Source organism: Aethalodelphis obliquidens, unplaced genomic scaffold, assembly GCF_003676395.1.
Source record: "Aethalodelphis obliquidens isolate GAN/ISIS:26980383/991018 unplaced genomic scaffold, ASM367639v1 scaffold9, whole genome shotgun sequence".
NCBI lineage: Eukaryota > Metazoa > Chordata > Mammalia > Artiodactyla > Delphinidae > Aethalodelphis > Aethalodelphis obliquidens.
The window spans coordinates 21,312,919-21,328,356 of NW_020837953.1; the positions used below are offsets into that span (position 1 = coordinate 21,312,919).

General features: G+C 42.2%; 1 protein-coding gene across 1 annotated transcript in view; it reads right to left on the reverse strand.

Annotated features, from left to right (window-relative positions):
- MACF1 (microtubule actin crosslinking factor 1) overlaps positions 1–15,438 on the reverse strand; it is a 248,778-nt gene that overhangs the window by 179,423 nt on the left and 53,917 nt on the right. The gene's annotated exons all lie outside the window — the stretch shown is intronic.

Here is a 15,438-nt window from a genome sequence, read left to right on the forward strand (position 1 = left end):
TCTCTGTGTCTTTTTGATTATAGTAACCATTCTAGTGTGTATGAAGTGGTACCTCACAGCAGCTTTGACTTGCATTTCCCTAATGACTAATGATGTTGAGCATCTTTTCACGTGCTTATTGGCCATTTATATATCTTCTTTGGAGAAATGTCTACTCAAATCTCATGCCCGTTTGTGATTAAATTATTTTTCTTCCTACTGCTAAGTTCTAAGAGGACTTAATATATTTTAGATGTAAGTCCCGTATTATATATATGATTCACAAATATCTTCTCCCATTCTGTGGGGTGTCTTTTCACTCTCCTAATAGTATCCTTTGAAGCACAAAAGTTTTTAATTTTGACCAAATCTGATTTATCTACTTTTTTCTTCTGTTGCTTGTGCTTTTGGTGTCATAGTCAAGAAACCATTGCTTAATCCAAGGTCACAAAGATTTATTATTAAATTTTCTTCTAACGGTTTTATAGTTTTAGCTCTTACACATAGGTCTATGAGCCATTTCAACTTAACTTTTGTACATCGTATGAGGTACGGGTCCAACTTCATTTTTTTACATATGGATATCCATTTGTCCCAGTATAATTTGTTGAAAAGAGAATTCTTCCCACATTGAACTGTCTTGGGCACTTCTGTCAAAAATCAATTGACCATAAATGTAGGGGGTTATTTTTAGATTCTCAATTCTATTCCATTGATCTAAATCTCTATTCTTATACCATTACCACACTGTCTTAATTACTGTAGTTTTGGAGTAAGTTTTCAAATTTGGAAGTGTGAGTCCTCCAATTTGTTCCTCTTTTTTCAAGATTATTTTGGCTCTTACGGGTCCCTTGCATTTCCATATGAATTTTAAGATCAGCTTGCCAATTTCTGCAAAAAAAAAAAGCCAGCAGGGATTTTGGTAGGGATTGATTGATCTGTAGATCAATCTGGGGAGTACTGCCATCTTAACAATATTAAGTCGTCCGATTCATGAACGTATAAAATAAAAAGGAATCTGAGCCACTGTTTTCTGATACTTTGAGACAAAACTACTCAAATTTCCTTATACTTTATCAAACATTAAATATACTGGAGACACTTGATTTTGAAGATTCCTCCCCAAAAGAAGTGATATGCTATGCTGCGGAACAACTAAGCCCGTGAACCACAACTACAGAGCCTGTGCTCTAGAGCCCGCGAGCCACAACTACTGAAGCCCGCGCGCATAGAGCTCATGCTCCGCAACAAGAGAGGCCACTGCAATGAGAAGCCCACGCACCGCAACGAAGAGCAGCCCCGCTCACCACAACTAGAGAAAGCCCACACACAGCAACGAAGACCCAACACAGCCAAAAAATAAAATAAAATAAGACAATATTAAATAAATAAATAGAAGTGATATGCTAAAAGATACTGATTAAAGCCACAACATGTCTTTTATATTGCAAAGCAACATATTACGCCGTATAACAAGTTTCCAAGACAGCTGAGCACCCAAAGTCCTAAGACCTAGAGACTTAGCCAAGCATACTAGTGCTGAAAGGAACAGCAAAGGCCCTGTGCTCTGCCGGGCCCCACTGGCCTTGGCTCATTCCACTTCAGTAAAGGAAAAAGGATGGAATAACCATGAGCCACTTCTCCACCACAAATGCCTCAAATATGACAAAATAAAAAGTGTTCAGAAATTAACATCTTCCTTTATATAAATTGGCCACAAATCATTCCTGAGAGAAATAAACCTCTGCATCAGTATTAGAGTAGGAAAACTGAAATTTTATATAAAATGGACTCGAATGTAGCAATCCAGTTGGAAGAAGAGAAGCAATCATAGTAAGTCTTAATTCTACATTTATATATAAACTCTTGTCCCTTAAATTTGTTTATTTAGAGTGGCTGAGGAGGGGGAGGTGATGAAGATTATGGGGAGGGGGGCTAAAGGCCCTCTTAGCTCTCCTTTGGGTTGCTACTACACTTGCCAGACAGGAATAAAGGCAAAGAATAACATAACTTCATATTACAATTTATAAACTATACAATTAACATGTAGTTAAATAGGCAAAAAGCTAATCAAAGGCAATCTAAACCCTACCATCAACTCTCACCTCTCCAGTCACACAGCAAAACTCCTACTTTTTTTCTTTTTCTTGGCCGCCTGGCATGTGGGATCTTAGTTCCCCAACCAGGGATCGAATCCACAACCCTGCAGTGGAAGCGTGGAGTTCTTAACCACTGGACTGCCAGGGAAGTCCCACAAAGCTCCTACTTTCAAACACAATTAAACGCCTACTGTGTGTGCCAGACAATGATCTTTACATACATAACTCTAATCCTAATTCCTACTCTTTCAAGTAGGAATTATCACGCCCATTTTATAGAAGAGGAAACTGAGATTTACAGAGATAAAGTAACTTGCTCAGGATTATACAGCTAATAAGTAGCAGAGCTGGGATTCAAACCCAGGCATCTTCAATTCCTTATCTGGTGCTTTTCCCACTAGTCCAGTGGCTTTCCAAATATCCCAATCACCTATCTGTGCTTTATCCTAAGACCTTCAAGGAAGAGAAGACACAGAAGGGAGTCCCACTCCAACTGTTCTGGGTGAAACTGGTTTTCCCAGACCAATTAAAGCAACATAGGGGAGGTAGGGAAAGAGGCAGAGGTGAAGTGGGGTGAGAGAGAAGGGGAGAGGGGGAAGGGGGAAGGGGAAGAGGGAGAAATATGACCAAAGACAAAGATGGACATCAGTAAAGAAGTATGTGTGGGAGTTCCCCTTACAGCTAAAAATGAAACTGAATAAGGGCAGACAAACTCTGGCCAACAAAGATGACCTCAGTCAAACTTTCTTTCCTGATGATTTCCATTTCTCCCCTGTAAACAGGAGTTAAAATATCACTTAATCACTGCTTAATTATTCTCCACAAGTTCACTGCGCTTTAACTCCTTATATTCTGACAGTCTCCAGCATGCTCCTCAAACATCCAGGAAGGGAACTAAAGAAACCATCAAGAGATGGCTAAAGCTGACAAGAAAGCAGAAGGAAACTTTCAATAAGCGTAAGGCTCCAAAACCACTTTACCAAGCCGGAAGTATTAGATTAAGCTCACAGGCCACCTGTTCCTTCAGCTTTCCAATCTGACACCTACTTCATGCCATGGCGTGGCTCATGCAGGGATGCCATGAGTGAGACGCCAGACCAGATTTCACTCTGAGGGCCAGGGCTTTAAGACCGCTGGAATGTGCCCCATAAAGACGTGGGTCGTCTGGGCAGCTGAAAGCCCCCAAGGGAATTCAGTAAGGACAACTGCTTTCCCTCAGCCTGAGGTTATTAGTTTAAAAATAAATCTTGGTGACCCTCATGCCTTAAGAATCATTTGGGAAAGAATGTTGTTGAATCCAGCAACTATTTGTCCCGTTAGGGTGAATGAAAGAGAGGGGAAAAAGAGAGAAATGTTCTTGCCACCCCTCTCAAGGAGTCTGATAGGACACAAAGATGAGGGAAATCCCCAGTTGGCTTCCCCAAGAACAAAGGCTTATGGACTACAGTGTATTTCTATATTTCTTATATTTGCAGATTTTAGGAAGGATGTTCATACACGTGCAGATACTAAGATTATGTTCAGTATATAAAGTATTTTTTAAAGGAAACACTACAGTGTAACTGTAAGGCAGTACGCTGGCAGGCCCCTGCGGACTGCCTGTCTTACTGAGGACAGGGGTACAACCTTAGGCCTCATGCTCCTCTCCTGGAATTTGTAAACAGAAGGCAGACGGGAATAACTGTTTCCCTGACAGCCTAGGTTCTGCGGAAATCCCCTTCTCAAAGATTCCCATTTCTCAACTTGATTAAAATAACTACCACCCAGATTCTTGGAAATTGCCATTTTCCTTATTCAACTGGGAGCTTTATCACTATGGCAGTGCAGCTTTTCCTTTGAGCCAAATAGCTAAAGGATTTTAGCATTATTCTCACCCAAATACTTCTGAAGACTTGAAGGTCAGTGAGAACAGCCTAAGGGTACTTCAGAAGGCAATGGCTCTCCCATTCACACAGCGGCAGGTGGAGATAGCAAAGTAAACAGTGCACAGAGCAGAACTGAGACTGTTCCACAAAGTCACGTCTTGGAGCTCTCTGACAGAAGGCTGCATTACGGATGCCAATCAGAAACTGGGCATGGGCCGTGCACCTACCTTCCTCTACATGACCAAACACTCCCACCACCACCACCAGCCCCCTCTCGGTGAACAACAAAAATGTTAAGCATGTCACATGGAGTGGTTCCTGGGCCCCTCTTTGATGTTCCCTTCTTGAACAGCAAAATGATGACAGCCAGAGCCTGACACAGTTATTTGTACATTAGTCATCAATCTGGAAAACTCCTGTAGTATAAGAAACCCCATTAGGTGGTCCAACACCAGAGGCTCCACAAGTCTATCACAGCTGTTGAAGTTTTTGTTTTATTGGAGGGTTTAGTTGCTCATCTTTTTGTTTTGTTTTTAGTTTTAACAGTTTTTCTGGGACAAAGAAGAAAGGTAGGTACCTGGCTGAAAATAACCCATTTTCCTTCCTTAGGATTGAGAAAACAAGGACTACAGCTTTGAACTTTGTTACAATGTGATGTTTTGAACCAACAAAACTGAAGGAGCTGGGCAAACTCACAATGGATGGCTGGGGCAGGGTTGCAAAGGTCAGAACAACTGTATGCTCCTCCCAGCCAGAAGCTCCTGCTGCCTCAGTGTCTGAACACACTGCATAAACTTCTCCCGGGCCTGACCGACTGCTTGATTTACATGAAGCAAGGGTTATCTTTTGCAAATCATTTTTCTCATTAGTTATTTTTTTCTGATAGCCGCCCCTCTGACCCTCCGCTCAAAAGAAATAGTTAAAAAAAATTTTTTTTTTTTAGAAAGTACTTAGCTTAATATTTACCAGTAGAAAGGGGGAGGAAAGGGTATAAAGAACTCCATTTTCCCCACCTAACCTTTTCACTGAGTAAATACAACCTGCCCTTGAGACCCTGTGAAACCCTACCTTGCCCTATTTGAGTACTAAACTAGCATTCAGTACCTTATATTTTCAGGTTTTTTCAAGGTCCCAATGAACAGCAATTCCATCTCCTCCAGTTCTGTGACCAAATCAGGACAAGAGAAATTACAGCCTCGCTGAGCTCTCTCTAAATACACATACTACCTTCTTTCCTCAAGTTGAACCAAGGGACCATGAGCCCCTTGAAAGCAGGGACTGTGTATTCTCAACACCTAGTCATGCACCTTGCAAAGAGCGGAATTCAACAAATGTTTGTTGACTTTGACTATCCTTCTGTGTGCCAGCTGATTCCCTACACAAACCCTCGCCCTCCTGGAACTATGGTCACCAAACTCCCTTGTCTCAAACCTCTATGCCCGTGACAGTGATTCCCAGTCCTAGAAGTCATAACACAGCTCTAAGTTTTTGTCAAGAGATGCCACATAATTCTCAAATAGATCCTTGACAAGGAACTAAATGTAACCCTCTTGAAGTTCATATTATCTAGCATTTTTGTTAAGGAAAGGAACTGAAATAAAATTAAACAAAAGAAAAGAAGTCACAATCCCCCAAAGGCTGGGAGAAGGAAAAAAAAAACAGTTACAAAGGACTGCTCCCATCCAAGGCTTCAAAGGCAAGCAATGTGATTAGGGGAAAAGGAATTCAATTCCAAGTCAGGAACCTGGGTCATGACTTTAGCTTGTCAATAATCAGCTGTGTGACTTGGGGAAAGTGTCCTTTGACTTCTCTAGGTGGGCTGCATTCGTCATCTATCTCTTCATGATACTATGATTTGGGGGTTGATCCATGAACCAACTAATCATCTAGAGCTAAAACAGTGATGCACAGTAGGTATAACAAGAATTCATTTCTAACTGGCCTAACACAAGCAGAAATTTTCTATTGAAGAATGACCCAAAGGGAGAAGAAAATGAAGGAAAGAAAGGGCCTTATATGCAAGGGGTAAGAACTGTAAGTTAGCAGAGGACCAGAGCGGAGGAGAGTGGAAGCTATGACTACAGAATTAAATGAAGACTGTTAGAGGCCTTCCCCTCCCACTCGTGCTCTCTCCCCCAAGCCCCCTTTAAAGAATCCTGAACACTGAAAATAATTAAGAAATGCAACAAGCAGCCACACAGATAAGCATTTTGGATGAGAAGAATGCAGAGAGCTATAAAACATGTTTAGAAGAAGAAAATAAAGATTTAAAAAGTGAAATAAGAAAAACAGAAAGCACAAAAGGATACTGGAGAATCTCAACACACTTGCATTGAACTACAGAAACTTGACGAGAGAGAGAAAAATAATTTAAACACGTGCAGAGGTTTACTCACAACTCCATTCAATGAGGTTTCACACCAAGGTGAGGTTATGTACAAGGTGAACATGAGGTGACAGGACTTGAATCTGAGACATCAGCAAGTCTTGGCTCCAGTGTACCTCTCACATTATGAGCACCTTGAATCCTGAATATAATTCTAGTGTTTGAGAACACTTATCCTTTCATATAAATGTCCCCGATTGCAGGCCAACTACTTCATATGGTGTTCCAACTCTCCTGGCATGTATACAAAACCGGGTTTACATACTTGGATTTATGGATCGTTTGAGATATTTTTCAAGGATAATTTTGATTATTTGGGACTTTCACTTTATGTGCTAACTTTAGAAACGAACCTCCTGCAAGAGGTGAGATGAGACTTCACCTTGAGGGATGGGGGGGGGCCCAGACATGGAAATCCTTCCTAAAAGCTAAAGGCAATACAGACAAGGGCAAGAAAGAGACAACAAACGTAAATTTCTGTGTCACTACCTTAGCCACCCCCAGCAATCTGGGAAAGGAGGTGGTTGGTAGCTTTATAAAACAGCTCAGAGGCTTAGGGTGAGTCATTCAGCGCGTCGCTTACTTACTTACGGCCAGGGAAATGCAGTGGCCAGGCGCTTTCTCAGAGCCTCCATTAATGACACTCCCAGACCTGGTACTAAAGTCACTTGGACCAGCCCAGCCCTGAGGATGCCCCCTTTCCCTACTAACATGCCTCCTGCTTCTCCCACTGCTGTATATTTGAAGGACCAGAGGCCCCTCCTCTTTAGCTTAGTTCAGGCTCTCCTGGGGCACAAGAAACCTCACTATCCTCAGTCAAAGACCAAGAAAGAAAGTCATTACCTGCTTTAGTCATGACCCACTCCCACCCAACAAACAGGAAATGCTTTTGCCAAAGAATAGTAAGTTCCTCCTAATGAAATGGATTCCCTTACTGACATTCAATTAAGGACACACTGAGCCTCTAAGAAGTGTCCACAGAGAATAAATCTTTCCCTTTGCCTCTGACTGATAAAAAGATCATGCCCAAGGGGAATGTTTGCCTCCTTTTCACTCTAAAAAGACAAAGGCCTGACTCTGACAGCCCTAGGAAGCCACAGCTGGAATCAGGAAAATAAAGCTACACTCAGCATTTGATACAGATAGGAGTAATAGTATTTACTGAGATAGTTGTTGATATTTACTGAGCACTTACTACGTGCCAAGCACTGTTCTAAGTACTTTCTACATATTACCTCATTCGATCCTCATTAAAACTCTATGAAAATAGCACTATTATAATCCTCAATTTGTAGCTGAGAAACTCACCTGAAGAGAAAGGTTAAATAACTTGCCCACGGTCACACTAAGTGATAGAGTGGGATTCAAGGACGTCTGTATGGTAGGTCCTTGGGGAACTACCGTTTTGGATGGATTTCATAAAAGACAGGAAGAAAGAAAGGCTAGTAAAAGCAATCACCAAAAATTGGACTGACTTTATTCTTTTCTTTTTTAAATCTCTTCACAAATGGGCGGCAGAGCATGATTAAGCCTCTCCTGGCTCTATTTAGCTACCTTTCCTTCCCCCAAGCACAGCACCTTCAGAGGCTCTGAAGTCTTCTCACAGCAGCTTAAGGAAAAAAAAAAAAAGAGAGAGAGAAGACAGCCTTAATCAAAAGCCCTTTTCTTCTGGCAAACAAAAGCCCTTGGCATTTCCACAGACAGACTGGTTATTCTTAACCCTAACCAAAGATTCTTTGGCAGAGAAAGAAATATGAAAATGTTAGGCTTGTTGGAATGGCTTGTGCTTTGGGCTTTTGTGTCCCACTCAGTAAAGCCAGCCCACTGAAACACAAACACAGCAGCCCCTCAGCAACTCTAGGCCGATTCCCGTAACTCCACGGTGTAGGGGGAGAGGCAGCAGAGTCTCTATTCCTGGTGGTCTAACTCCTGTCTCCTCTACCTGAGAGGGAATGTTCAACAGTTTTAAAAGTACACTAGGAAAATTGCATCTGAAGATACAGACACATAATGGATCAAGTTCTGACAGTGAAAGAAATGCAACAAGTCATAGGTGCAAGGGGCCGGGATTAGGCCTAACTCCCGCCCTCTCACCAACCTCTGTGCTTCTCACCCCAAGTCAACAATTCAGAGTTTTAGCACTTTCTTAAGTGTAACTGTTAAGATCTGGCAATTCAGTGCTTTCTCTACTTACACTGGATTTTAAAGACATAGTGTGGCCCTAAATGGCCTTAAGTGGTAGACATTTTCCCAGCAGGGTAAAGAGAAATTAAGACTATTTTATAAAATGGGTCAGTAAGGAAATAAAAAGGAGTGGGGGGACAGTCTGCCAGAAGACAAGAGGGTCCCGGCAGCACTAATCCCAGAGCTATCTGGGCTAAACTCAGAATTGACACTCCAGCCCCCATGCTTTGCATGAACATGGTAACTTCACTATAACGAAGTTCCTGAAGCCTTTAGACCCAGGCAACAGCACCTTCCCCTTGCTGCTTTGCCAGGATATTGTGAATAAAACCACTCTGAGGCCACAGGCCCAATGGCACATCTCCTAGCAGCCAGGTCTCTCTCACAATGGGGAAAAAGAGTAGCTGTGTATGAGGAGTCCCAGTCTGGCTGTAAAATCCCCCAGAGGAAGCATTCCCAAACCTTGAGGTGTTAAACCAAGAGGTGATAAGGTCCTGTGTGGCTCAGGACTCTGAATCCTGATTGCCCTGGAAGCAGTTCCAGCATCTTGCTCCCAGGCAGGACCAAAGGCCTATAGAGTAAAAGGTACTGCCTGGCCAGGCTCAAACCACTGGCTTCAACTGTCTGGCATATAGTAGGCTCTCAAATATTTGTTGAATGAATAAATTAATAAGACATTTCATCTTCAACTGCTACTCAGTTCCTTCCTACACCCAAGGGGGTGGAGGGAGTGTCAGAGAAGAATTCTAGACAGTACGGGGGAAAAAAAAAACAAAAAACTTTCTTTTCCCTGCCATTCCCTGGCGATCAAGCTCTTCTGTTGCAAAGTATAATGCTCCCTTCTGTATAAAAATCATTTCTCTCCTGTTCTCCCTGAGAGTTGGCTAAGAGGCCCCACTATCCTAATCGATGACAACGGTTCTTCTGCAGCTGGTGTGCAACATACAGAGTCCTCTGAAAGAAGGCAGAGCACAGTCAGGGAGACGTCCATTGCAGCAGTTCTGATAACAGCAACAACTTGGAAACAATCCAAATATTCAACATTTAACATAATGGCTAAGTGAAACCATTATCAACATTATAATGTAAAATTATAATGACTATAAGGAAATACTAAAAAAATCCTTATAATGTCACATGAAAAAGGCATATATATATATATATATATATATACAACTGACTGAAAGAAGCCAAATATGAAAGGCCACCTGTTATATGATTCCACTTACACGAAATATCAAGAACAGGCAAGTGAACAAGCAGATTAGTGGCTGTCAGGGGTTGGGGGAGGGGAGGGGAGGGGAGGGGGAGGGGAGTGACTGCCTAATGGGTATGGGATTTCCATTTGGGGTCATGTAAAAGTTCTGCAACTAGGTAGTCACGATGGTTGTTCAACACTGTAAATGTACTTAATGTCAATGAATTGTACACTTTAAAACTGTTACAATGGTAAATTTTATGTCATGAGTATTTTACCATAATAAAAAAACTGGATTGAAAAAAAATGTATATAGAGACCAGCATCATAATTATGTAAAAGTAAATATGGATCAGAAAGGAACACTGACAAGTCCCAACATCTGTTAAATTAAAGTGGGACTTTGCTGATGTTAGATGATAAATAAAAATCAGGAAAGGAAAATAAAAATGCCCGAAGCATACAGCCAGCCCTAAAGCCACAATCACAAACCTGCAAGTAAGTGCCTACCCAAGTGTGGGACAAGTTCCATAGCTCATCAGGCGCCAAACAGCAGGTGTGTGTGCTATGGGGTGAGGGAGAGAGGTCTCAGGCCCTCTTCAGCCCAGTCCTCTAATCCCCCTTAAAAACACTCCCTAGGGCTGAGAAACCATCTGTTTCAACAAAGCCTAGAGCCCTATGAGCATATTAACTCCTTCACTGCTGACCTCTTACAGATGGGCTTCACCCAATATTAAGTGCTTTTCATTAAAAAAAATAAATGCCTCTAAATGTTAGAATATAAGCTTTACCAGGAAAGGGACTTGATCTTGTCTTCTGGTATATCCTTAATACCCAGAATAAATCGGTATCAGTGGATACTCAGTAAACTATTTGCTCGATGAATCCATTAAATGCCTCTGTCCTACAATAATTGTTTCATTTAGGCCTTGTTTTCTGAAGTCTCCCTCTTCTTTTCATTTGTCCTCACTTAAAGAGTCTGACCTGGTTTCCTCAAATTCAGTTGACCAACCAGTATTTATCTGCTTATATACAGTGTAACTGGTCTCCTCCCTATGTGGTTTACTGCTGGACCCCTGTGCATAGCCCAGCACACATGGCAGGTGCTCATAAATATTTGTCAACTGAAAGAAGGATTTGCTTTCGGTCACCATGCCTTATAAGTGCTCAGTCTCCTCAAAAGGCTTTCAGTTTCAATAGGCAGACAAAACTAGAGTGTGGGGAAGTGACACATCGACATGGACAATGGTAATCACAGACGTCTTCGAGGAGAAGAAAGACCTGCAGTGAGGCTTGAAGGAATGGATGGATTTCAGAGAAGTAGAAAGAACCAGGGCACTCCAGGTAAAGAGAACCACACAGAAAGGGCAGGAGGAGATGAGGAGGCGGATCTGTCTGGGGCTAAAGGTGTTCCAGGAAATCATGTGAGATAAGCCTTGATAAGGAGGAAGGGGGTCAGAGCATAAAAGGTCTGTCTTACTTTGGGTAACAGAAAACAGTAGGAAGTAGCTGGCAGTGTTAACTGGAAGGGAGAGACAGGACACAGGAAACAAAATACGAGGCTGTCACAGTAATTCAGGCGTGAGGTAATGAGTGACCGGACAAGAGTCTTGGCAAAGGGAATGGGGAGGAAAGGGCAAATTTAGGAGATATTCTGAAGAAACAAAAGAACTCGATGACAGAATGAAAATGGGGGTTGATGAAGAGAGAAGAGTCAAAGATGTCTCCAGGGTTTCTGATCTCAGAGACTAGAGAATGTGGGCACAGTTGTCAAAAATGGGGAAGAAGGGGGGAAACCAAGCTGAGTTCGAAGCAGTATCCAAGTATGGATGTCCTGTACGCAATTGGAAAAAGAGAGATTAAAACACTGAGAGATTTTTATACACATAATGGAATATTATTCAGCCTTTAAAAAGAAGTAAATTCTTCATATGCTAAACATGGATGAACCTTAAGGATCTTCTGCTAAATGAAATAAGCCCGTCACAGGAGGACAAATGCTGCATGATTCCACTTCTATGAGGTCTGACTACTTTAAGAAGCAGAAAGTAGAATGGTGGTTGCCAGGGGCTGGGGGGATGGGGAAATGGGAAGTTACTGTTCAACCAGTACAGAGTTTCAGTCCTGCAAGATGAAAAAGTTCTAGAGATCTCCTGTACAACAAATGTTCATACAGTTAATAAAAATTTCTTAAGAGGGTAGATTTCATGTTCAATGGTCTTTACTACAATTTTCTTAAAATTTTTAATCGAGAGATTTTAAACGGTAAAGACAGATATGGGAGTTTGCAATTTAAAAGAAAAGCTGGAGTCAGAAGAAATGGCTAGAGAAAGAAAAGAAGGTCAAGAGCAGCCTACTAATAATGCCAGCTGTGTTTGTTATGTGTTTATGTGCCAGCCTTGTTAGGAGCTTTACCTATGCCATTACTTTAGCCCTCATAATCTTATGTGGGAGATATTATTATCCCTGTTTTACAGATGAGAAAACTGAAGCTCAGAGAAAGCGAGTAGCTTGTCTAAGTCACTCACCTGGTAAACGTAGAAAGTAACCCAACCTAGCCCGGATCCAAAGCCCATGTTCTTCCCACCTCCCCACACTGCCTCACCCCTTAGGAAACTATGAGAGTGAGTCAGAAGAAGGAAAAGATCCAGCAAAGGCAGACAAACAGCAATCAGGTAGGTAAAGGAAAACCAAGAAATGCCCTCATTGAAGCTAACAGAGTATTTTAAATAGGCAGGGATGTGATCAACAGTGTCAAACGCCAACACTCAACATAGAACGACGTCAACACGTGAAATCTCTCTGTAGAGTCATGTAAAGATGGAGCCCTGGGCCAGGTACTGCAGCCCAGAGAATTTCCAAGAAACAAAAGTCCTACCCAGACCTAAATGGGCCTCTTCTCTCCCTCTTATCACTGACAGACACCTGGGGCTGCTGGTCTCAGCTACTCCACAGGCCTCATGCCAAGGTGCATCATCTGACCAGTCCCAGGAAATATCAACCCAAACACAGAACATTGCACAACCCGGGGTCGGGTTCAACTTGAGCTGTGGGGAAAGTGGATCTCCACTCAGGCTATAGTTCAACAAAAATTTGTTTGTTTCTAAAACCAAACTCTCTTTTAGAAGAATTTCACATGCCTGCTCTCTTTATTTCTTCTCTTATACTAGACAAATAAAATCAGGTACATACAGCCCCACTTTAGCACAGCCTTACCTCCCTATAAATGACCTTTCATTCTGCTGCCAGAGTTATACTTCTCCCCCACCAAAAAAACTCCTGTTTATATCATTCCTTTGCCTTAAAAATACTGAGTGCCCCCTACTACCTACATTATTCCTTAGCCTTTTATAACAGAGGCTCAACTTTCCATTCTAGCCTCAACAACTACCCATTCTTTCCAGCTTCCTACTTCATAACACTTCTCACCTTCCCCAGAGGAAACAGAGACCTTCATGAGTCTATTCCTTTGCACACCCTGTTGTCTTCCCAGAATACCTTTTCTTCCTTTTTGACTGGCAATCTCTATCTAAGTTCAAGATTCAGCTTAAATACCAACTCCACTGTAAAGTCTTCCCAATCCCCCACCATCTGCCCCTAGTAATCACTCCACCTCTGTCCTCACAGCACTTTGTTCATATTTCTATAATAGCACCGGCCACAAATGTATTTATATATCTCCATCCCCACTAGGCTGTGTATAGGACTGACTACCCCTCAAGAACAGGGACTGTCATTTATCTTCATATCCCCAATGCCGTACAGGGCCCGGCACAGAGAAGGTTCTCAACGAAAGGAAGGAAGGAGACGGATATGGGGGCTTCGAGTGAAAGAGACAGGAAGCATGGAACATTATCAGCGAGTGAAATAGTTAATTGATAACAAATTGTAAAAAATGATCTTCCACATCAAAAGATTCCAAAATACATCAAACCAGGAAGTCTAAAAGGTTCCTGCCACCCCACAATGAGCAAAAGACGCTGTTTAGCAACTGGTATTCATTCAGAGGGACCATCCCCACAGTTGTTGTAACGAGGAACATACACAGGACAACTAGCCTGGGGTTTCTCTAGGAGAGTAGCCAAAAGAAACTGTGGCAGAATAGTGCAGACAAGAGCCTTACCTTTCAGAACTGCCTACTTCAAAAAAACACAAGACCAAGGATGGGGGGGGGGGAAGTGATCATTTATACTCTGTTAGCATATAGGCTCACTCTTTTAGAAAGAGGAAGAACGTAACACTCATCCCCTGTTGTAACCAAAAAAAAAGCTCCATCCCACCACAGAACTAACCCACACATTTGACAGTCTAGAGTACTAACCATTACACCATGGAACCCCATATTCCCCACACATTTCAAACCAGCACAGAATGCCCCTCTCCAGCCCAGTGACAATCAGTAAGCCTAAAAATATACAATTAAGGAGGGGATAAACATTAACAGTACAAAACTGCCAAGCATCCAAAAAGTATAGGATGTACTGAGGGTCTAGGAGGTGTAAAAAGTGTTGACAGGTCTCACCCCAGAAGCATGCACACTCCTGAATTCCTTGCAGAGGAGAGAACCAACCCATTGGGATAGGCTTGCTTAAGGGCTCTGGGAATGGGAGAGGCAGGCAGTTCTCACTGGGAAGGATGCAATCCTGGGGGTGACTCAAGCCATTTTCCACCATCCTGGATGCTGTTGGGATGTTCTTATTGACCCCGGCACACAAAGCCCCACATGTCTTCCTCCTCTCAGTCCTCAAGCTAATCTCCAAACACCGTCTATCCAGTCTATCATCAGCTGGAAAACCCCACATTGTCTGCTGCAGGATGTCAACTCCAAGTCAGAAACAAGACTGTACTCTCATCATGTCCATAATAATAACCCTAAGGACTGTCAGTCCCAAGTAACAGAAGCCAATTTGCACCCGACTGCAATATGTTGATTTAAACACACAGCACCATTTCCATTTCTTCCAGAGGCAGACACCTACCATAAGCAAGCGTGATGAGACAGTAGAATTTGTCAGCCTATTATATCAGGTTAAGCTGGCGCAATTTATTAGGTAGATAGATGCTAGCTCAGTAACAACAGCAAAAGAAAAAGAGAATCTCAACCTTGTACCAATCTGGGGTTCCAATGTGGGCTCTCTATACAGCACTGATTAGGTCATTCTTGGTACTACAGTTTCCAGATCAACATTATGGATCTCTCCTGATAGAAAAGGAAAAGGTACTACGGTGGGGAGAATCAATGAAGCCATTTTTCAATGAAGGCTGGAGCTGCTGGGGAAAAAGCTTCAGAGTAAGACAGTGCAGTGATGTGATGATGACATGTGGGAGCTGCTGACTAAGTGAAAGAGACGCTTGGCACGTGTCCCATGATGAAATTAACTGGATGATAAAACAACTGAACCAGCTGGCCACTAAGCCTGAAGACGGGGCTGTCCCCGGAGGGCAAGGGCTGAGAGCTATCAGAAAGGTATTCAAAGGGTTACAGGTAACCTCAGTAGCTTTTAAAGGTGAAATAAAGTTAAAAACCAACATCCAGAGCTCTGAATATATGTATTAAGACCAGTAATTCCACTTCTAGAAATCTATCCAAAAAATATAATCAGAGATGCACAGAAAAGTTTATTTACAAGGATGTTCATTATCATATTATAGCACTGAAAAATTAGCAATGTACACGCCCCACAACTGGGGGACGTTAAATAAATGACCCTTACATTTGATGAAATT